The 23,571-nt window shown below is 45.0% G+C and overlaps 1 protein-coding gene across 3 annotated transcripts in view; it reads right to left on the bottom strand.

The window, feature by feature from the left end:
• sema5a (sema domain, seven thrombospondin repeats (type 1 and type 1-like), transmembrane domain (TM) and short cytoplasmic domain, (semaphorin) 5A) overlaps window positions 1-23,312 on the bottom strand; it is a 98,922-nt gene extending 75,610 nt beyond the window's left edge. For all 3 annotated transcript variants that reach the window (XR_003748925.1, XR_003748924.1, XM_028970384.1), the window contains exon 1: window positions 23,086-23,312. The gene's annotated coding sequence lies outside the window, so the exon portion shown is untranslated. The remainder of the gene's footprint in view (window positions 1-23,085) is intronic.
• Window positions 23,313-23,571: the final 259 nt, after the last annotated feature.

The following is a 23,571-nucleotide window of genomic DNA, read 5'->3' on the forward strand; positions in this document are numbered from 1 at the left end:
GGGCATCAATGGCAGTTTCATGAATTATTGCCGTATTTATGAAATATTGTCATCGAGGCTCTGGTCAAAGTAATAACAGATTTTTTTCCCCCACATCTTAGAATATCCGAAGTTACCCGATGATACACAATGGCTCAGAAAGCACAGAAATAACATCTAACCATATCTATATTTTAAGATTTGGCGGCATCCTTCTATTTCTTGAATTCATAACTCTGACTGATTTTCCGGGTTTGAACTGATGACACAACATTGAAATTGCCTGTCTAAAGTTGTGTAGGCCCGCCTCCCAATAGCACTTTGACCCCTGAAAGTGTCCTGTGGCATCTGACACCAAGCAGCAGATCCTATAAGTCACGTGAAATGCAAGTAGAGGTCTTCACAAACCAGAGTCACAAATACTTGATGGGACTGAGGTCACCCTTTCATGGCAGTGATATTCCACGATGGCAGTGGCCTCCGTTGCCTGCACCACACTTCAGGAAACGTTGGAGGAACGTGACAAGGGTTTTTTGCCCTGCCTCCAAATTCTCCAGATCTCGGTCCAATTGATTTTTCGGAGTGATGTGCACAAGTTCGATCTATAGCGTGGCCTGACCTCTCAACTTACAGGACAAAAACTTACATTTCTGTGCCAGATATCACAGAACTCATCATAGGGTCCACGGTTCAGAGACATTTTGATGGCCTGAATGAAAGTGAAAGTAAAGTGATTGTCATTGTGATACACAGCACAGCGCACAGTGCACACAACGGAATGTGCGCTCTGCTTTTAACCATCACCCTTGGTGAGCAGTGGGCAGCCATGACAGGTGTCCAGAGGGCAGTGTGTGGGGACGATGCTTTGCTCAGTGGCACCTCAGTTGTATCTTGGTGGACTGGGATTCAACCTTCTGATTACGGGGCCGCGTCCTTAACCGCTTCCATAACTTCCATAATATTAGGCAGGTTGTTTTTATGTGTCGGGGCTGGTGTATCTGCACATCTGCATTACAGACGCAAAGTATGTACATATGAAGTATAATAATCACACACAATTCACACATACAGGATTCAAATGTAATCAATATGGTGTCTTTACAACTGGAATCCAGATCAAATGGACATGCGTTTGCAGATGGATTACTGGAGACACCACAGGCTTAGACACACACACACACACACACACACTCACAAACAATCTGTAGAAAGGAGTAATCTGCCAGACAGACCCCTGGGGCCCTCCCAAGAAGTACACTATATCCATTTCCTGTGTATATGTACACACACACACACACACACATGCAGTGAGGCTGGAGGCATTTAGCTGGTGGTCTAACCGAGCGATGGAAACTATCACTAAAGCAGTGTGTGTGTGTGTGTGTGTGTGTGTGCAGGTTGTTGCCGCTGACATTTAAGCGATTTCAGAATCGCTTCAAAACAGACAGGAAAAAGAAAAAAGTAGAAAATGCCAAGTTTCCTGATAGCTCCGATTTGACAGAAATTGCCATATTTGGCACTCGGTAAATAATAGCCACAGGGTACCGATAGAATTGTACCTTTAATTAATGTCCTGTACATGACAGCAACATTTAGAAAGCAGGAATCTGTCCCGTCACCGAACCCTCCAAAAAAATGAGAACCGCGGCCATTAAGCACCGCCATCCTGTCATCTGTCAGCCCAGAAAATAGATTCTGCGCATTTCTCAAACAAAGTCCTTCTTCTCCTTCATGAAACCATTCCTCAATTCCATCAAAGGGAGGAGGAAAGGGGACGTAGACACGCACGGGACGCAACGGATAAAGAAACAGCCCCTGGCTGGCAGCCGACACGGGGAGAAAGCGAGGAAGAAAGCGATGACAGACGGCCCAGCCACGACGGACCCAGTTGTTCATCAATAACAGAGAGTGTATCTGTGTGGGGATCAATTCCACTCCGCGCCCTGCTTTCTCCGAAGCAGGAAATGAAGGCCGCGGCGGACCCCGCAGGTGAGCGCGGGCTTGTGGCCTTTGATTAACGTTTTAAGCGGCGCGTTCTGTCACGATCGGGCTCTGCAGAGAAAGCCATCTGTCCAAACACACACTCGAGGCAGCGACTTGGATCACACCGCCAGCCGCAAGGCCAGAAAAAAGAAGAGTAGGGGGGGGGGGGGGGGGGGGGGGGGGGGGGTCCGGCTGTCTGTCACATTATAACCAGATCCTACGCTGCAAGAGGAAATCCACTAAGCACCAGCCGCCCACGCCTACAGTGTCGCCCACACCCGGCCATCAAATGTGATTAAAGTGCCACTAATACGAACTGGCTCGGCCCCTGACGACTCCCACAATGCCACATCATCTCCTGGTCCCGTCTGCTTTTGCGGGTGCGCTAAGCGCTCGTGGCGCTGGCAGGAGAAATGTGCAGGATGCCTCGTTCGTTTCGCCACCGAGCACCACCGTACAGGCGGATGCATAATTAAACAGACGTCTCCGTCCCGCTCCGCCTTGCAGTCAAACACAACCGCCCGACCACCCAATCCGCTGCTCGCCACCGATGAAAACAGCACCCCGAGCCTCTAAAGGTGCATTTTAGCACAATTTAAGTGCTATTTCACCATAATAAAACACCCACGTCAACATCAGTGTTCAGCTAGGGTGCCTTTGACAGATCGGGTTGAAAGGCATCTTCAGGAATACTGATGCTTCTGCCATGAAGAACACAAATGTAAATGTTTCAACTGAATTCCTGATTTATTTAAAAAATATGACTCTCTCCTGGCAAGTTCCTGATGGAACATAGATCATAGACATGGAATGTTAATATACGTACAGACAGGTGACCATCCAACTGTCAGAGCTGAGATGGAGCACAAGCGCAGGCCAACATGAAATCCAAAAACTTAACTTCAGAGTACAGCTGTAAAGCTGTAGAGCTCACGCTCCACGAATGACTTGTGATCAGGTTGTTAAGAGTTTGTGCTACACATATGGATGGACTCAGTGTTAATCGACTGAAGAAATGGACACCATGGCAGCAAAATGTCCTTCAATTTGTCAGAATTTCCAACAATGTTACTCTGATTAAACTATTGACTGCAAAAATATTCCCTACCATACCATACCATACCATGCCATATCATACCATTCCATTCCATGCCATGCCATGCCATGCCATGCCATACCATACCATACCATACCATATCATATCATATCATATCATATCATATCATATCATATCATATCATATCATATCATACCATTCCATTCCATGCCATGCCATGCCATGCCATACCATACCATGCCATGCCATGCCATGCCATGCCATGCCATGCCATACCATACCATATCATATCATATCATATCATATCATATCATATCATATCATATCATATCATATCATATCATTCCATGCCATGCCATGCCATGCCATGCCATCCCATACCATACCATACCATACCATACCATACCATACTATACCACACCATACCATACCATACCATATTTATTTATAAATCACTTTAACATAACAATGGAACTGACCAAAGTGTTGTACATAAAAAAAAAGGGAAAAAAAAGTGCATTAAAAATGAAAGGAAAATAGAATAAAATAAGAGAGAACATGCATTAATTTGAATTAAACAAGGGGTCGAATAAAACAGAAAAGATTTCAGACAGCATAGTAAAACAGTTACGAAAGGACTGCCTGAGAAACCACATAAAATGCTGCATAAGAATATATATGCTGCAATAAGATGATTTAGTACTTTGGTAAATATTTCTGCAACACTGTATATAAATGTATTTAGAGTTTTTAGTTATAGGTTTTTGCACAATGCACCTTTAAACACTCAGAAAGGCATGCCAGGGATGGAAGAAAGACAGGTTTAGGATTCCAGGTCCGTCGAGCTTTGACAGGTGGATGGGGGATGTGACAGGTAGTGTTACTGACAACTATTCCATGAGCCATATCTGCCTTATGATGAAGGATGACAAGGGCAAATGGTTCTGGAACCGTCCAGTCATTCACTGATCCCTCAGTTTTCTAAATCCACTTGTCCATGGCTGAGGTCCAGAGCAAGAATAGCCAGCACACACACACACACACTCTCACACACACACACACAGGACACCAATGCATCTCAAGTGGTACCAGCACCCATCCTGTTGACTTTGAGACTCCAGATGCCATGTCAAAATTAGACAAAGGTGGCCATCTTTAGATAATTGGCAGAAGAAAAACCCAGATGCAATGCTCAGAGATGTTAACCAGAACGTACCATGCGCGGCATCACAGGTGCGGCATGCAAATTTCATCCCGTAAATATTTATTGTCTCTCAAAGAGGTAAAAAAACCAACATATTTTCCACTAAAGGACTCCTCATCCTCTCGGTGATATTTCGTAGCCAGGAAGCTTACGCAGGGTTTCAGGTCTACTGCCTCCCAATCTGTTAAACCAACAGCGCTGCGGAGGAGAAACAAACATTACATCAGACAGGCGACAGGCAAAACACTGGCGCAGCTCGCAGATGAAAAAGGGAACTCTGGAGCGGAGATGAGGATCGGCGAGGATGGGGCGGAACTGATGATGCGCGTGGCTGGAGCCAGACTGAGGCCGAGCATTAGACGGCTGCAATTGCACGCTGCTTATGAAAACGCCGGGACAGTTCGCGCCGGGCGGAAGGCTTTGAAAGGGGGACTTTTGCGGCCGGCTTGCCACAGCCTTGGTCCGATTTAAATTTGGGACAGCACACCCAGCAATTTCGCCCGGTCACGCCCTGCCTTTCCCCCCCCGCCTCCCCATCCAGGCTTTATTTTTAACCCTGCGCCTCCGCTGTCTGGGTGATGGATGCAGGGCTAACTACCCCTTGCTCTGAAGACTGACACAAACCAGGACACTTTCCCAGCATTGTGGAGAGTGATTCAGGGCCATAGTTCCGTGACTCCACCTGGTCACGTGACCACCCAAGGTTACAGGAGGCGTGTCAACTGAAATATGCATGTTGAAGCTTTATTGCAATTTCAGCTGCATACGTGTTAGACAGTACATTCTGAAACGAAACAACGTTTCTCCGGAACCTTCTACATGTTTAAACAATTAAACAAAGTTACATACTGACAAAAAGTGCACGTGTGACAGACAAACTGGGCTACATGAAGTGCAAACAGGCAGTGCAAGAGTAACATTTAACAGAAAATGTGTAGACAGCAATGAGACAGACAGCGCTAAACTAGTGAAATCATTAATAAAAGACAAATAGTGCAAATAATGCGGTGCAAAATGGTGCATTAATAGATCATATTACTCATATTGTCAGTTCAGAGAGGAGAGTGTCTGATGGCGTGTGGGATGAAGCAGTCTGGGCCCAAATGCTTTGGTACTTTTATCCACAAGATAAGAGTGCATGTGAGGGATGTGTAGAGTCCTTCACAATGCTGGTGGCTTTCCTGATGCAGCGTGTCTGGTAAATGTCCATTATCGAGGGAAGAGAGACTCCGATGATCTTCTCAGCTGTCCTCACTATTCACTGTAAATGCTGTAAAATGCTGTAAATGCTGTAAATGCTGTAAATGTAGGGCCTTGCGGTTTGATGTGGTTAAGTTCCCTAGCCAGACAGTGATGCAGCTGGTCAGAATGCTCTCAATAGTCCCTCTATAGAAGGTGGTGAGGATGGGCTTTCAGTGGGCTTCTCAGCCTCCGCAGGAAGTAGAAACGATGTTGGGGTTTCCTTGCTGTTGAGCTGGTATTGAGATCCAGAAGAGGTTCTCCTCTAGATGAACACAGTGGAACTTTCAGTTACAGATTGTTGACCGTGATGGTTGTTGAATGCTGAGGTCTGTGAACAGTATTCATGCGTATGTGTCCTTATTGTCCAGGTGGGTGAGGGTCAGATGCAGGGTGGTGGCAATGGAGCTTTTCGGACAAGCACTTCATCATGATGGGTGTAAGTGCAAGGTGGGTAGTCATTGAGATACGACACCGAAGACTTCTTCGGCATGGGAATGATGGTGGTGGCCTTGAGACACGTTGGATCAATGGCGGTGCTCAGCGAGATGTTGAAGATGTCAGTGAGAACATCTGCCAGCTGGTCTGCACATTCTCTGAGCAAACTTCAGGGGTTTTGTCTGGTCCAGGGATGTGGGATTTGTTTGAACAAAGTATGTGCACTTGACATACTGTATGTGCACTTCACGTAATGTTTCGGTTCAAGGCAGTGCATGATAAGTGGTATTAAAAAAAGTGAAAAACCTAGATTTTTTTTTTTTTTGCTGTTAGAAGTTATTCAGTACATTTCAAATAACAACTTAACCACAGTATGTCCAACTCAGCTTCCTCCAACTTTCATTTGACCTATATAATCACAGACCAAAACAACCGATAAAAATTTTTGCAAGTTTTACATTTGTTTAGACACATCTAAAGCCTGGAGAGGGAATTGTGGTGCATGAGCAGAGCACCAAGGAGGAGTACGAGTCGCTAAGGAGAAGCTTTCCAATCACAGTTTTTGGTTACATTGGTCCCACTTTACATGCAAATCCAACAAACACAGCAATCTGACTTTTTCTAACGTCGTGTAAAGCAGTGATTGTTAGCATCATAGATTGCTGGGTGGTTGCAGACCGTTTACAGAAACCCTGTGTCTCTTACAGGCATTGCTTTATTCCCATAACATATTAGCTATATGTTCCTTGCACAACTAGCCTTCATATTATATTTCCGTCCTTCAGGTGATGGTTATTTAGACTATCATCAGAGAAGAGACTGGAGATACCAGGTAAGTCATGTACTGCCACCTAGGAAGGTTATTCAGTGAGATGTAGCAATACACAAGACAAAGCGGCAGTAGGTCCACTACACTGTGTTTTTCAAATTGGTTTTCACTCCAGAACCAATGGTTTGTTACCAACACAACTGCATGGGAAGCACAGGACCATTTTATCAGAGCATAGAAGTATTGCAAATTTAATAAACATGGATTTGTGGGTGATTGAAGACAAAAAAACTTCGATTGCCATCTGGGCAGTAGATGAGATCCAGTGTAAGTTGGACGGAATGAAAAAAACAACAACACGTAAAATATTAGAGCAACAGCTGAGGTTAAAGTCTTACTTATCACACTGTGTTCCTGCTGCTTCCCAGAAAAAAAAAGATCTTGGCTTATAGAAAAAGTGTTTACTGAGACATATTTTTGTGTGTACAGGGCACATCTCCCACATCTACATTCAACACAAACACTAACAGCAGGACGTTCAGGGCTGAACGTTGATGCCATCTTCTGAGTCTTTTTTATTCTAGAATAAAGACGGAGGAAACAGCCACCAAATGAACGGCATCTCACACCTCTGGCAGGTCCCCCCAGCGCAGAATTGAAGAAGGGAGGTTTTGAGCCATTAGGACTACAGCTCATCCCTGAGCAAAAGACAAACCATGGTCTGAAACCATGCCCAAAAAAAGCCCTAAAACCCAATAACAACACAGCACATATTCCTCTGAGATCCTGAACTCTCGCTGGGCGATAAAAAAACCGCGAAGCCCCTCAGTCCCACACTAACAATAACTGAGCTTCTCTCCTGGCTTGAATTCTTCATGAACTCTCATCGAGCGGTGGACCATTAACCGTCCCGATTTTGCAGACGGCGTTATGTAGTCTTTGGTGAGAAGCACGACAACTATTTTTCGTAATGAAATGTTGCTCAAAATTTCAGTGGCTTTGCAGATGAAAGGCATGGTTTTGCATGGTTTATGAAAGTGTATTAGATTTGCATGTATGGGGCATGTCACTTTTATAAGTGATGGGGCTCATATTAAAATTTGAATACGTCCAAAAGAACGAAAACAATGATCAATCGTTTTGCATTTCTTTACAGACTGATACATCTGTAATGTATGCTGTCCTTTCATCAGAATTAAGGGCTTCTGTTCAATACCCCGGTCATGGACATGTATAAAGAACCTGATACCACTTTCATGTAGCTCCATAGAAAGACTGGAGATGAATGGTAGACGAATTCAGACTTTCACATTTCACTAATGTGACGCAGGCGTGATTTCATTGTGCAGTATGAGTCCTCCCATTAAAGAACATAAGAAAGTATTTAACCCCTCCCTTCCATGGGCATACACACACACACACACACACCTGGCAATAGGGAGATAAGAACCATAATGCCTTTTTCCAGAGAACGTTTGACATTTTTAGGAGTTTAATTACACGCTTGGCCAACGCAAGCAGTGTGACGCTATTCTGCAAATTACACTATCACTGTCCCCAGCTGAACACATGGCACGGTTGAGGCTAAGCACCCTGAAAATAACCCTGGAGTCAACATGCAGACGTAATGTTCCTTTGTGAATGGGCCCGGGAGGCCACACAGCTATGCCATTAACAGAGCCATTAAGCGCCTTTTCACCTCAGAATTAAAAAGTTAGCACACTAAAATGTAAAGGTAAATGAATACTGTTACATTTCTTTACGTGGGTTAGCCATTCACATGTGTGCTGGGTCCTAATCACCCACATGTGATGTCTGTTAGGTAGGGGTGATTAGAATCCTTTATTTGTAAGTCTCTCCCGTACTCCCATCTGCCGCTGTGTGGTTTGCAGTTGCCTGTTGGTATCGCGCTGTTAATTTTCTTTCGTTAAACCATCACTTATTTCACAATGTTAGGCTTTTGAGCCTCTCCCTTCTGACCCCGACGTGGCATGACGGCAATGCCGGTGGCGATTAATTAAGCACCGAAGACTGAGCGACAGTGTAAATCTGTCTGAGCCCATGGAACATATATAACTGATATTCCAAACGATTAAAGTCAAAACCAACCAGCTCCACTTTTCACAGAAAAGGCATCAAGAACAAGGAGCCTGAAGAACAGCCACCTCCCTGCTCCTTGGCACGTGCCCTTCATGCAGTCTTAAGACATGTGAAGGGTGGGACGATGAGTAGTTATTTGGCTCCAGTGGAACCAATTAATGTTAGCTGTGCGGGGTTGTAATTTGTCCCATAAAGACGTGCCGGAGGACAGAGCCAGACAGAGAGGCAATGGACGAGAGAAGCTGTGTTAATGGCAAGATGGAGGGGGGAGGGCAGCTTGTGTGATGCTCACATTTGTGGGCACCAGACATTTGCGCTGGTTCCACACCTCAACCATGCCTGGAAATAGCTAGAGCAGGCAGGGGTCACAAACCACAAACCCTGGTCCTCATCTCTACTTGTTTCGACCTAGTTCTTGAGTTGAATCAGGTGTGGTGGGACATGGAAAGCTCTAAGCCATGCAAATCCACGGCCTGAGAGAGCAGGGTCTCTGACCGACACTTGCCTTTTGCATTAATGCAACGATTCAATGCTCTAGCATGCTCTTTGAATTAACCACCCCCCCCCCCCCCCCCCCCCCCCCCCCCCCCCCCCCAAACACACACACACACACACACTCACTCAACAACATCTAGAGTAAATCTTGCACCAGACCGTACTCGGCTTTGTTTCACCGCTGACATTGACAGAGCTCTGAGAGTAGCCCAGAACAATGTCCACAATGCCTCCTCCTCCTCTGGGTCATCCTTAAGGTGAGACGGTTTGTAATTTGTAGGTTACTCAGTAAACCACATCTCTTCAGATGGGGGTTACAGCTCCCTGTTAATGTCTTTTTTTTTCCTTCTCCCTCGTCGTTCATCCCTCAGATGTTCACGAGGTTGGATTTGCCTTTTAAAACACTGCTTAATAAGCTTGTTTATGACCCAGAAGGGAAGTAAATATATATCTTTGAAATTCAACACATTAAAGGAGGCATACCAATTAAGGTATTACGGAACATAAGTAATTATCCCGCTCTGGTAAAATCTGGTCTTCTCCCGGAAGACTTGGTTCTAGAAGCTGCATAAGCTTCCTCTCAAGCTCAACCAGAGGCTGAAGAGTCTTCAGATGGTTGCCCTAAATTAGGAATAGGACAGTATGTGTTGTATTTTTCTCGGTATGATTCCTTCCATGATCTGGTGTTCTCAGTACAATACAATCACATTTTCGGAAGTGTCAGATGGTTAGAAAACGCCTGCTGTGCCGTTGCTTGGTCTCAGTTCCTCCTTACTGGCTTTCTTATCAGGCCTCTGCACTTCTGTGAAGTTTTGTCTGCTAAAATGATGATAGTATAATTATAAACATATCTCCATCAATCAGGTTCCAGGCATGTGCTGTGGCATTCAGCAAATGATAATATGAGAGGCAGAATAAATCATTAGAACCAACATTATTCTCAAATAGAGAAATGGTGGATCAGAGAGACAAAGTACAGACATGGTAACATACTGCAAATCTACATCCTCTGGTATGTAGACAGGCAACTCCGATTTGCTTGACATTTACTAAGTAAGAATCTTCAATGTTTGCATTATTGTAATGTTTAAGATGAGCGTTCATTTTGCAGTAAATGACATCTGTTTCTTGTCCTCTCGCCCTTCCACACTCTTCTGTAAAAGTGAATCCCAAATAAGTATTTATTTTTTTATTTGATACAAACTTTGTCCTCGTAATGAGACAGTTCAATATGAATAGTCATATTGTATAACACAGGCATTTTTTAAATTGGCATTAAGTTTGTTCGCTAAACGCAATTTTGACATTTTCTCTCATCCCAGAGTATTTAGGGTGGGGCTGAGAAGCACAGATCCCTTTTGAAGGTAAACTACAAATGAAAAAAACTAGCATGACATCACCTTAACATCTTCAAAGATGCTGTGAGCTCAGCGCAAAAAGCAAAGGCCGCTGATTAGTGGCGGTCCGAGGTAAGTAAGCGCAGAGCTGCTCGGCCATATCTCACGTTCACCTGCTATTACGGTGGGGGAGAGGCCGGGCCAATGAAGACGAAGAGCCTGTGAGAGTCTCCAGGCAGCACTATCTCATGATACGGTGACCCAGAGATGTCAGCGGATAAGAGCCCCCCTCAGTCACACAGCTGCCAGAGCTTCCCCGTGAAGTAAGGATGATCTACAGTCACTGTTGTGCGCTTCTGATCTTTAATTCTGGGCGGAACGCGGCCTTTTTCCATCGGTCCTGGTAACGGCATTAATTGCGCTGTGCTCTTCACTCATTCTTCCAGGACTGGGGAACGCCGGAGAGAAAATGAGAGCGCACGGGAGCAGTTAGTCAAGTCTCCGTTCCTGCTGGAGCTCATAGCGCCTGATCAAATCCCATTTCATAAGCCTTCTTCGCTTACTAACAGTCCGACTCCCCTTTGTTAGGTTTCACAATCCTGCAAAACCCAATAATCATGGCGTCTGGGAAGACAATCCCTGTAATGTACTGTACTGAAGGAGAATGTGGGGTTCAAGACACATGCGGTACAGAATGTGCACATCTGACAAGATCCTGGCTACAAAACATTCCTAGAACTGAAAAGAATGCACGCAGTGTTGCAATTTCTGGCAGTGTGCCTATAGATTTTACTAAAATAAAAAGATATTACTATCATAGTCCTGCTATTAGCAACTGTTCGTATTTAGAAGAGCCCTAAGCAGCATGAAACCTGACTCCATGTCTGATATCAGTATTATAATAAACCGAAACACCCATAGGCTCAAATACACCCATGTAACAGAATATTGTGTATTGTGAACTGGCCAAGTGTAGCTTTTATTGCAGGAATAATCCACGGTTTCATAAAATATTTTCTAATTCAGGTTTATAAAAAGGCCATCAGAAGTCCAGTCTATGTACGCTAAGGAGGCTTCCCAAATATGCTAATTATAGTCTAAGGACAGGCCTATTAGAGAGCTGCTAGTGTTAATTTATCTCTGATATATTCACTTTAAATCTTCGGTTTCCAAATATTTGGATTGGGAGGGGCTCGGCCATGATTTCCTAAGGAGGGGTGACAGCTCTATAATTATTTGGCGAGTGCCCGGCGTTCTGAATAAGAGGGGATCATAAACCAGGTGTGAGTCCCTGAAGGCTTTACTGTCTAAATAAACCACCGGGGAGCTCTGCAGGTCCGGCGCCGGGGGCAGCCCGCCAACCGCGGCCGTCCATCACGTCTCCGCGCCACCTCGGGAGCGCCGCTACGCCACTCTCATACCAAGATCAACATGGCAGTGGGTTTGAGTATTCACACCGCTGTACGCGCCTACCGACCCCCATCAGCTCTTCCTTTGTGTTCGCATCAAAGCATCTCTGCCATTGGCATTAACGCCGTCCTATTTAGCACCCCCCCATTTTCATCAGCAGTGCTTTATGCCGCCGGCTCATGCTTTCCCACCAACGCAAACGCGCCACAGACCAGCTGTGCAGTCCACTTACCTAATTGTTAGTCATTGACCCCCCCCGGTTAACCTCCAGTCTCATCTTTTAAAAAAAAAAAACCCGGCTTTTTTGATGTGGACCCTTTATGACTAAGCCCAACCGGGCGGTCCGTCCGCGGCCCATTTTTCAAAGGCCTCCTTTGACCGAGCATCTTTAACGTCTCTGTTTATTCTCGGTGAGTGGCCGTGCGTTTGGGCCTGCGGTGGGTTTTTTTTTTTTTTTTTCGAGGAGCCTGTTGTGTTTATAGCAGCTGTGTTATTGCGCCAAAGTTGCGATGGAGAGGGTCATCAACCTCTGTTTAAACGAAACCTCACATCCTCATTTACATGAAATAACAGCACTTGCAGTAACAAATGCCGCATTTATGGGTAGTCATCACATTTTATGTGGCTGGTGCTGAAATTGCTGCATTCAAGTAGATCACTGGGACAAAGTGGAAGAAAAGGCCCAAATATGGCCATGCTGATCACAAGGCTAATTCAAGATCCTTCAAGTCAAGTGGGACTTTATTGTTTTGCCTTCCATCACCAAGTATACAGTGGACTAAGATAACGTTGAGCCAGGACAGGAACAGTGGATGTAGAAGTGCTGAACCATTAAAGTGAAAGCATAAATCCAGCATAAGAATAAAATAGAACTATAGCAGCAAAAGGAGCAATAAAGTGACTGGTGCCAGTCGAAGAGCTGTTTATGGTTCTGGTCATTAAAATTTAGCTTGTGTGGTGAGAGGCGTGCTGTTGAGTCCTTCTTTCAGCATAATACATCCAGGGCCGCAACTATTGTGCACGCTGAACATGGGAGACATTGACTTTCGCTTGACTCACACCACCAGACCGACGTTGTGATGTCCGTGGATTTCAAAGTTTATATTTCAGTCATTTTCATATGAGATCTTTCATGGGATCTGATTCGTGACCATGTGACATGAATACAAAAAGATTGAAATTTATGTTGTAGTTTTTTTTACTTTACACATGCAGCACAAAAAAAATGTAATTTAATAGTCATAATTAAAATGAGTCAAACGGTTAATCAGGATCATATAAATGGACTAGGGTCATTCATGACACATTGAGTAACAGATTCATATTTTGAGGTATGGTAAAATGCACACCTAAACTAGAGTTATATTAGGAGAGGATCCGTTAATGCACTCACACCCATTTTTGGAAGGACTGAGGTTCTGTGTAAGCCAACCTGTTCCCTAATGGTAACTGTCAGAGAGAGTGACACTCGGCAAGCAGCGGCTCCTCGTTCCGCACAGGGCCAGGAGATCACAGTGAGGCCGAATCCTAAAAGAATCATATTATGTACAGAATCCTGCAGCACAAAAATATATCAATATTTTGCCCATGGTAACAATATCACATGACGGTCAAATCTGCAATGCTTGAAAGGTTCGAGGACAGTTGACTGTGGGACGATCCTGATAGCTTTACAGCAGATTTTTAAAAAAGGTTTTCTCATTACCGCTTTTTGGTGAAAATGGTGCTCCTTTGATATATTGATATATTTCAATATAATATTTATTCTGTAGTATGTACATGTATATAAACTCCAAGCCGTATCACTGGGGGAATTCTGATGCATCCATTAGAGGTGCTGAAGGGAGACTCGGGTTTATGTACACACCCCAACACGGAAACTCTACACGGACGAAAGGGAAGCCTGGACTCTAACTTACAACCCTGGAACTACAACGTAGAATTGAGAACCTCCTGCCTTTACCCTCACTTGAAAAGTGCCACCATCAGCCGAGCAAGGCTTAACAAATCCTGCCTTCCTGCTCGGTTTAGTCCAGTGAAATCAAACAGGCCGGATCTGCTGTTAGAAGGAAATGGGCCTGTAAATGTGTACAGCAGCACTCATGTAACCACCTCATTTAAAGGCGAGGGTCCATACATAAACAGAAACAGGTGCAGGCCCCGACGTCTCCGAACCCCCCGACACAATGCGCCTCAGTGTTCTTCCGGCCCCGCCCCTGCCCACACGAGCAGCGAGTTAATGAGCTGACTGGGTCGGACACATGTGGCACCCAGGTGGGCCCGTCGCGCAAGGTCCCGCCGCCCCAGATTACAGCTAACACCTCCATTCGCGAATGATCGTAGGCCGCTGCGGCCACAGAAGCCGAACGGAGCCGCAACTCTCCAGAGAGCGCGCGGCGCAGAAACGCGGCGAACGGGCTCTGGTTTCTGAAGCTGAGGGCTGAAATAACAAGGACGCCTTCCTTAATTGTTCCAAAGAAACATTTCAGGTTTTTGCAGGCCGCGAAGAAAAGGAACCATTGTGAACCAGAGAGGGTAGTGTAATTGTACCACTTTACCGCACTTTATTAATAGCCTTTATTTTACCTTTCCTGAAATACGCCGTGTGGCTTGGGTTGGACGCGCGTATAACAAAGGCCCAACTGTTCTTCACAGGGTTATTTTCAACAATGGTGAGGTTTGTGGGCTCACACTAACACGGAACTGTTAATGAATGAGCAAAAACGAACAAAGAAATGTATTCGTAATTAATGAAATCAGTACATGAGCATAAACCAAATTAATGGATGTCCAAATGAATTAATGAATGATCACCCGTACCATGTAAAACACTTTGAAGGCCTAATAGATCCAAGGCTGTGCATCACTCCAGGTGGACTCTTCTGTGCTGAAAAACATCTTCTCTGATCCAGCTGGTCCTCAGCAACGTCATTCAGGCGGCATCTTGTCACATGACTCTGTGCCACTAATCAATGCAACAATGCGGAATGCTTTTCAAAGCGATGCAATATATCTTCACACCCAGGATTCTCCTCAGTCAATTAATAGAATGCAAAAGTGACATAATGAAACATGTGACAAAGGCAATGAGTAAATATACTAATATTCAATAAATAAGAAATAAGAAACCAACCCAATTTAGGAACCTGAACTAATCGTTTTTTAAGAATTTTTTTTCTTTCCTGAGTAGGAATATATATGATAGTGAAGTGATTGGAATTGTGAAACGCAGCACACGGTGACAAAACAAAATGTGTCATCTGCTTTTAACCATCACCCTTAGTGAGCAGTGGGCAGCCATGACAGTGTGTGGGGACGGTGCTTTGCTCAGTGGCACCTAAGTGGCACCTTGGCAGTTTGAGATTCGAACCGGCAACCTTCTGATTACGGGGACGCTTCCTTAACCGCTAGGCCACCATATATATATATACATACATACATACATACATACATACATACATACACATACATACATACATACATACATACATATATATATATATATATGGACACACACACAGACACACAGACACATGATTAATTAGATATTTTTCCACTGGGAGTCTTCTGTAAAACCTCTGGAAACAGGGAGAAGGACACCGGCTTCATCATATGTGTTTGTGGAACAAGAGAAAGTCTTTTGTTATTTTTAGAAGCCATTAAAAGCGCGGGTATCTATCAGTATCTATGACGTGTGGCGAGGATAATCAATGCCTAATGACTGTTAAAGCAGAAAACGGTAATTATGGAGGAGAAAGAACAGAAGCTCTCAGGGTCAGAAACCTCCCATCATCCCCAGCGGTCGGAGTAGAAACTGCCTGAAATAACCAACCTCTGGGCACAACTGTATTATTGTGTAGTTATGTGAGGTTGTTGTGCATTATGGCAGAACGGGAACTATTTTTAGTTTTTCAGCTCGGGGAAGGAAAGCACTCAGGGCAGGCAGGAAATTGGTCGGCCAAACTTAAATTCATCTGCTATTTACTCAGGATGAGGACATAAGGGTGCAGGCCTCACACTGGATCCTCCAGCTTCCCGTCTGCACGGCCCGGTCCAGCAGTGGAAAACCATTCTGCGTCGACCGTTCCCTTCATTTCCTTCATTCGCAGCCTCGGTCACCCAGAACGGTTTTGGATTCTCAGACGCTCAGCGTACAAAAACCGGGCTGATCTTGAATACGAACGACCCCGGCCCATCGCAGGCGTAAATCTCACGCTGATCTCCCCGGGGCCAAGAGGATGGAGGAGAATGGGCAATCATCCATCCCCGGTGGAACTCAATCAATGTAATATAAGTGCACCATACATAGTAACATAACGTTATCACTCAGCATTGTACTTCAGGACACGGTTTCGGCGGGGCGCTTTGAACCGAGGGCTTAGAAGGATTCGTATTGATCAGCGAGAGCTCTGTCGCCACGCAAATCAAAGATATTCACAGGGAAAAGTCTGGCTTGCGTTCAACGGCCTCCACTTCAGTGTAGCCTAATGGGTTTGATTGTCAATGTCTGAATTAGATTGATGCCAGGAGCAGGAACATAAATAGCGGCGCTGAAAAAAAAAAAAGGCGCACAATGGATTTCATTACGCGGGTGGTGCGTTGTGATGATATGTTAAGAGCCTTTAGCTCTCTCGCTCCGTCTCTCTCTGTCTCTCTCTGTCTCTCGGCCATTAAACCCCCCAAAGTGTACAGCCCAGCCCAGCATGTTGTATGTTGGGGAGGCTCCCCCAGGCTCCGCTGTCAGATCAGCGTCTGACTTCCTGCAGATCTGGGCCTTGTGCTGATTTCACACGTCAGTAGAGATGTCAGCTCTCAGTATGATTTCATACACACACACACACACACACACACACACACACAGATACACAGATATGTATATGCAGAGAGAGACACCAGTTGTGTTTCCATTAACCTTAATAATTAAGTACGAAAAAAAGTCTATTTTTCTAAAACGTTTATTCTGTAAAAGAAACTGCAACAATTTACTGCAACAAAACTTAAACAGAAAATTTAAAAAAGATCTATTCCACAAAACTGCAATGAAACACTTGCCAGTAAACATACAGTACAGGCAAAAGTTTGGATATCTTCTCATTCAATGTGTTGTATTTATTTTCATGACCATTTATATGGTAGATTCTCACTGAAGGCATCAAAAAATGAGCACATGTGGAGTTATGTACTTAACAAAAAAAGGGTGAAATAACTGAAAACACGTTTTATATTCTAGTTTCTTTGCTCTGATTACTGCTTTGAACACTCTTGGCATTCTCTCGATGAGCTTCAAGAGGTCGTCACCTGAAATGCTTCTCCAACAGTCTTGAAGGAGTTCCCAGAGGTGTTTAGCACTTGTTGGTCCAGCTCACCCCAAACCATCTGGATTGGGTTCAGGTCCGGTGACTGTGGAGGTCAGATCTCCACTTTTTTATTAAGTACATAACTCCACATGTGTTCATTCATAGTTTTGATGCCTTCAGTGAGAATCTACCAACGTAAATGGTCATGAAGATAAAGAAAACACATGAGAAGGTGCGTCCAAACTTTTGGCCTGTACTGTATTTTCCAGCCCACAGACCCAGAGATCCCTCAGATGTGCTCACACCCACTTGCTGTTATATAAAGCTTGCATGATGCACCTTCTATTAGAAATAATGATATCTAGTGCGGTAGAAATGGACCTACAAGGATCTAGAAGGTCATAGGCTCAATTCTCACAAAGCACCATTATTTTGTTGATTGTGATTGTCAGTGAAGTGATTGTCACTTGTGATACACAGCAACACAGCAGACGGTGCACACAGTGAAATTTGTCCTCTGCATTTAACCATCACCCTGAGTGAGCAGTGGGCAGCCATGACTGGCGCCGGGGAGCAGTGGCACCTCAGTGGCACCTTGGCGGATCTGATTACTTCTGATTACGAATTTTTGCATATCATCGTTGAATATATATATTTTTAATTTAATTTCACAATTTCTATAATCTGCCCTGGAAATGAGACAACACGCAGCGAGAGATGGCCACAGCAAATTTATGAATGAAGAGGATCTGGAGAGGTTTGAATAACTGAAGACGACCTATAACCCTGTACATGCGGTTCCGGCCACAGAGCATCCCCTGCGCAAATTTCAGGATGTGCTCCAGCGACACCAGTCAACTGCATGACCCACGGGAGGCTGGGTCCAAGGGAGCCCTGATAAAACAAGACTTGTGTCATGTCACAGAGCCACTCGTTACCGGCTTTTGTGCAGAAGTGGAGTCTTCACTGCATTACACACAGTCACACACACACACCCACACACACACCTTTCTCCAAGCAGTGCACATGACCTGACCCTATAGTGGACCTTACTTTAGTAGATTTTCCAACCTGGACCGCTGTCAGTGATGGATGAAAATCATGACTGGAGAGAAGCAGAGGGAGGAGTCAAGGGAGAAAGCAATACCCACAAATGGATAAAATGTACAGAGGGGGAAAAAACGACAAATAGCAGGTCTGCTGTCCCAGAGGTCACTGGAAAAAAAGATGCAGCGGAATCAGCGGACCTTCAGAGGTCAAAGTCAAATGGAGGACATGAGAAGCAGGGCTGCAGAGACGATGCCTCGCTAATGTAGAGTTTTGTGCTGTTATTCTTAAAAGATTGAGGCAAAAACCCCAAAATGTTTCACCACATGAATTTCTTCAGGAAAAAAAAAACTAAAGAACAATCTAATCTATATCAATGCATTGAATGTTGTGAGACAGGGTACAACTGGGGATTCAACTGAAACTAAAACGAAATGAAACTGCATTACCATAATATATTATATACAACAGCATCACCCTACTCCGCAGTTTAAAATCACCTGGAAATGAGGTGTTTCGTGATTGCAGCAATTTAATGTGTGCAAAGGCTGAGCATATTTCTTCCACACGATTGGCTAACGTACAATTAGTCCTTTTCTTCTTCTAGCTTTACAAAGTCAGATATTTCCAGATTAATAGATATTTTACATTCAAGTCATTCTCTGGGAGAAAAGAGAACTGCATATTCAGTAGTCATGAGGCTGTTTTCAAGATAAACTTATATGAGATCAAAAGACCTCCTACCATCAACGCACAGAGGAGAGATAAGAGACAATGATGCTACAGAGAGGAGAAATCCAATCATCAAACTGCATCCATTCCCAGGGTATTCCTAGAGCGCTAGACGGCCCCACGGAAAGATTTAACAGCCTCCATTCATTTAAACTCCATTTCTTCTTATGAAATATCTCAGATAACACTTCAGAGGCACTCCATACTTCACCGGCACGTGGACAGCCCAGCCCATCTGAATCTGCAGACAGTCACGGGAGTGGCGCCTCTGACGATGATGACCATGGGCGTCTGGGAGAAGCCGTTGGGGTTCATAAACGATTCGCGTTACGCTTCCAAACGATCTTTTCTCCAGGTGGTGCCGCTCCACCCGTTTAATTGAAAAATGTGGCCATCGGAAGATGAGCCCCGGGATGAGAGAAAGTATATTCATACAGAGGGACACGCACTGAGTGTAGACCAAGGAGAACCTCGAGGCATCGTATCAATAAAGGCACGAAGGCTTTCACACACACACACACACACACACACACACTCAAATAGAAACCCAGCTTTAGAAAAGAATCATCGAAAAAGAATGAGAATATAGTCATTCATGAGTTATGAGTGACAGAACACAAGAATCGGAAATGCGGTATGTCCGATTACCGTACTGGACCAAATATAATGGCATTTAGCAGACGCCCTTATCCAATTATCCAAAGACAACCCCGAATACTAATTAAAGCACAGCAAACGTAAGACCAATTATGCCATTAAAATATCTCCTACAACTTCTAAAACGTGTCTTCATTTACACAGTTGAATGTCGAACATTTTGTGTTAAATTACAAGAGAGAAAACACCCTTTTCACAAAATAATATTTTTTACATGCACTAGTATACTCTTATAATTAAACGGCTTATTATTATAATAGCTGATTTGATTTAGAACAATTTATAAAATGTTCTCTCAGTGGGTGTAAGTCAGACCTTATTTAACGAGTCTACGGTAAAACTGCTCCGCGTGAACGGCGTCTGGTGAAACGCTGCGGTAAATGAGACGCAGGAATGACCAGATTTGAGGCCTCTGGGCTTCAGGGGGCTGAGCGTGCGGAACGGAGCGGTGGGATCCTGACGTGCGGGCATGTTCCTCTACTTCCGCACTGCCGTAAAGGCAAGCGGTGAGCAAAGCCGTGGCGATACTGAGCTGGCCAGTGGTTATTGAAACAGATTTCTATTGGGATGTCGAGGCGTGGGAACGGGTGACTATTGATTGGTCAGATATTATAAGACCTGACCTTAAAAATAAAAAAAAAGTGTTTTATAGTGAAGGCCTTAAGTTTGAAAGGAACATGGAAGCACGCTGCACCCAACGGACACCGAAGTCGATGGAGCCAGTAGCCATGGCAACGTCACAACGCTGATGAATGAGAGCACAGCAGCTGGAGAGACCTGGGGAAAGGGAGAGAAGTTCATTTACTGAGCGGGAACGCGCTGGCAGCCGCCGGTCCCCTCTCTCAGACGGAGCCCCCCTCTCCCGCCGAGGCAGCCACGAGCACGCCGTCGCTCCTCGCGCGTCCAGGAACGGAAATGGAGGTCCACCGGACCCAACATACGGCCATAAATCAAACACTAACACAGCAGAGGCATTTACAGCGGCGGAGCGAATGTTCGCGTGCATATCACGACGAATCGTTAAACATGACAGCCTCTCATAGCCTCCGGACAGCGACTGGTGGTTTACCGTAAACCGGAACCACCTCCTATCATTTTGCCTGAGGTGGCACTAACACATACGGTCACATTAGGCGATACTCTGTCAGCGATACCATCGTGCATAGCTGCACCTGCAATTAAAAAATGTAAAATAAAAACGTCATTTTTACGAAAAAGGAAGTTCCTCAGTCACGGGGCACCGTTTTCTAAGCATGGTGCAGTGCAGGCCTTGTTCACTACGGTAAGGTAAAGTGTCACCGGGATGAGGAAGAAGAACCATTTTGTAATTAATGTATACCCTCACATGCACAAGTGTCATTACATGGATAAGGGCGTCTGAGAAATGCTGTAAAATGTAAGTGTAAATATCGCGTTTCTTTCCTATTTTAAATACATATTCACGTAAAATTCTTTGAGCACACGCAACATCCTCAGTGTGCCGCCCAGTTCCGAGCACCTCAGCCACATTCAGTGACGCCCACAGTCCAGATGAAATAACGTCCCCCTGGACACAGCAGCGGGTTCAGACAAATCGATGGCCGGGGACAAATACGGGGCTTGTGAACAAATGCTTTCGTCCCGAAGACTATATGAAGGCAGGACACATGAATGAAACTCAAACCTCGATATTCCAAATGCCAGCGTACACACTGAACAACAACGTATTGATCAGGGTCCGCATGGCCAGATCGATTGTCCTGTCGCTACTGCTTAAGTAAGTGCAGGTGTCCCTGTTCTTTTTCCCCTCGGACTTAATTACTGACTAAATCACCTCTCGTCCCCCTCCAAAAAAAAAAAAAAACGCATTCCAACTATTGTCCTCAAGTAAACAGAAAGCGCCACCAAATGACTCTGTCTCTATAGCGACCACGCAGCGCGTCTTCTAGGGGTCAGGAGCGTTCCGAAACTCCCTGACCGCCGAGGTTTTCTCCACTATGTTTGTCCCGCAGTGTCCCACACGCTTGTATTGCCAGGCCGTCCTACGTATCGCACGGATATTCCTGTTCTCTCAAATAAACCCGAAAATCGGGATGGAGGAGCGGCGACTCTTCGCGCCCTGGTGGGTTGTGGGTAACGGCCCAAAATAGCTGTGTTCTGTGTGAACTCTCCCCGGGCCTCTGGCTGTAACGCGAGAGACTCGTGGCATTACACACACACACACACACACACACACACACACGATCACCCACAGGTGGCGTTTCATCGGCCAGACTTTTACAAAGGAGCGAACCCAGACGACCCCGGCCTGATGGAGGCCCTGCGGCGATATAATCGCATGTGCCGCCCAGGTTGGCGGTTAAGCCGCGATCTAAAGTGGCTGTGAGGCGAACCTGCCATCCTTAAGTGTGCCGTTAGTCGAACCGACGGAGATTATGCAGAATGACGGCCTGCTGGCTGTACGAAGTTGTGAGGCCATTCTTCTCGAAGTACGGGGCGGATTACATTTTCAAAGTGAAATCTGGGCGGCTGTGTCGCAAGTGCCACCGGTGGTCTAATTCAAAACTAAAAAAAGACCATTTTTTCTGCTCCCGCTTTTGCCCATGAGAGAATCTGAGGTTTTATTCTTTTTTTTTCCGTATTGAATTGACCCGTTCTCCCACAAACATATCTTCATTCTGGATGAGTGTTTGTCATGCCCCAGGTCACATTATGCTTAATGGTCTGACAAATTCCGTCGTGTTAAACGAGATTGGAAAAGAGCGGGGTGTTGACACCAAATTCGCCAGCGTGGACAAACGAAGCCCGTAACAGCACGATTCGTGTACTGTACGCTGTTCAATTCTGACCTGCAGAATTGAACACAGAAGTGATGAACAAACCTGCAATCCGTTATTTTACACTTTCTTGCTGTGTCTGATTCTAATTGTAATTCCAAATAATAAATGTCCGTAGTCATTATAACCGGAATATAAAAATGCAGCTTTTTAAATAGTTCTTGTTGTTTTCTTTCTTTTAAAAAAAAAAAAAAACGCAGCTATATAGAAGTTCGGAGACGGACGTGGCGCGCTAATGATGAACTCTGTGACTGCGCCACCAAGCGACCGAAGCTGCAAATATAATAATTCAAGGTCGTGTTTTCTTCTTTTTTTTTTTTTTAAATATAATTAACGCGCAATTAACCATCGAGAAAGTTCATGTTCGCCATGTCACCGAATGCAAAAGTCTAATTTATCGATTTGGTTTCAGTCATAAAAACCACGTGGCCGCAGTGTTTACAGTCCATAATAATCTTTATATATATATATATATATATATAAAAAACAGAAACTTGCAGTGAGACGGTGACAGACGTCACTCACCGCGCGAAAAGTCCGTCACTTCATCAGTCGGCGGTAATTCCGGGGCGGCGGGGACAAGTTCCCGTAAATCCCGGTCCGCGACGCCGGCTGGAAGTCGCCTGCTTCCTCCCCCGGCGGAGCGGCGTCTCTCTCTCTCTCTCTCTCTCTCTCTCTCCGGTCGCCGCCTGGAGAACGACGACGACGACGAGGAGGAGGAGGAGGAAGAGCAGCTGGTCGCTGGTCGCCGGTGGTCGGTCTGACCGGGCAGGGCTGAGATCCTCCCCCGGGTTTTTATTATTTATTTATTTTTTATTTTTTTATTTTTTTACAGCGGTCCGCTCTTTATTGCGTCGTTTTTTTTTTTATTTTATTAATGAGCCGCTGTCGCCTTTGTCGCGACGTAGATGGCGGGAAATATCTTTCATTCACAACATTCTAGCAGGTTGCCGAGCGGCTCCTTATGATAGAATTATTACAGTGGGCGGTGCCACGGAGGATCGTGTCTTT

The sequence above is a fragment of the Denticeps clupeoides genome, chromosome 2, assembly GCF_900700375.1.
Source record: "Denticeps clupeoides chromosome 2, fDenClu1.1, whole genome shotgun sequence".
Classification (NCBI taxonomy): Eukaryota; Metazoa; Chordata; class Actinopteri; order Clupeiformes; family Denticipitidae; genus Denticeps; species Denticeps clupeoides.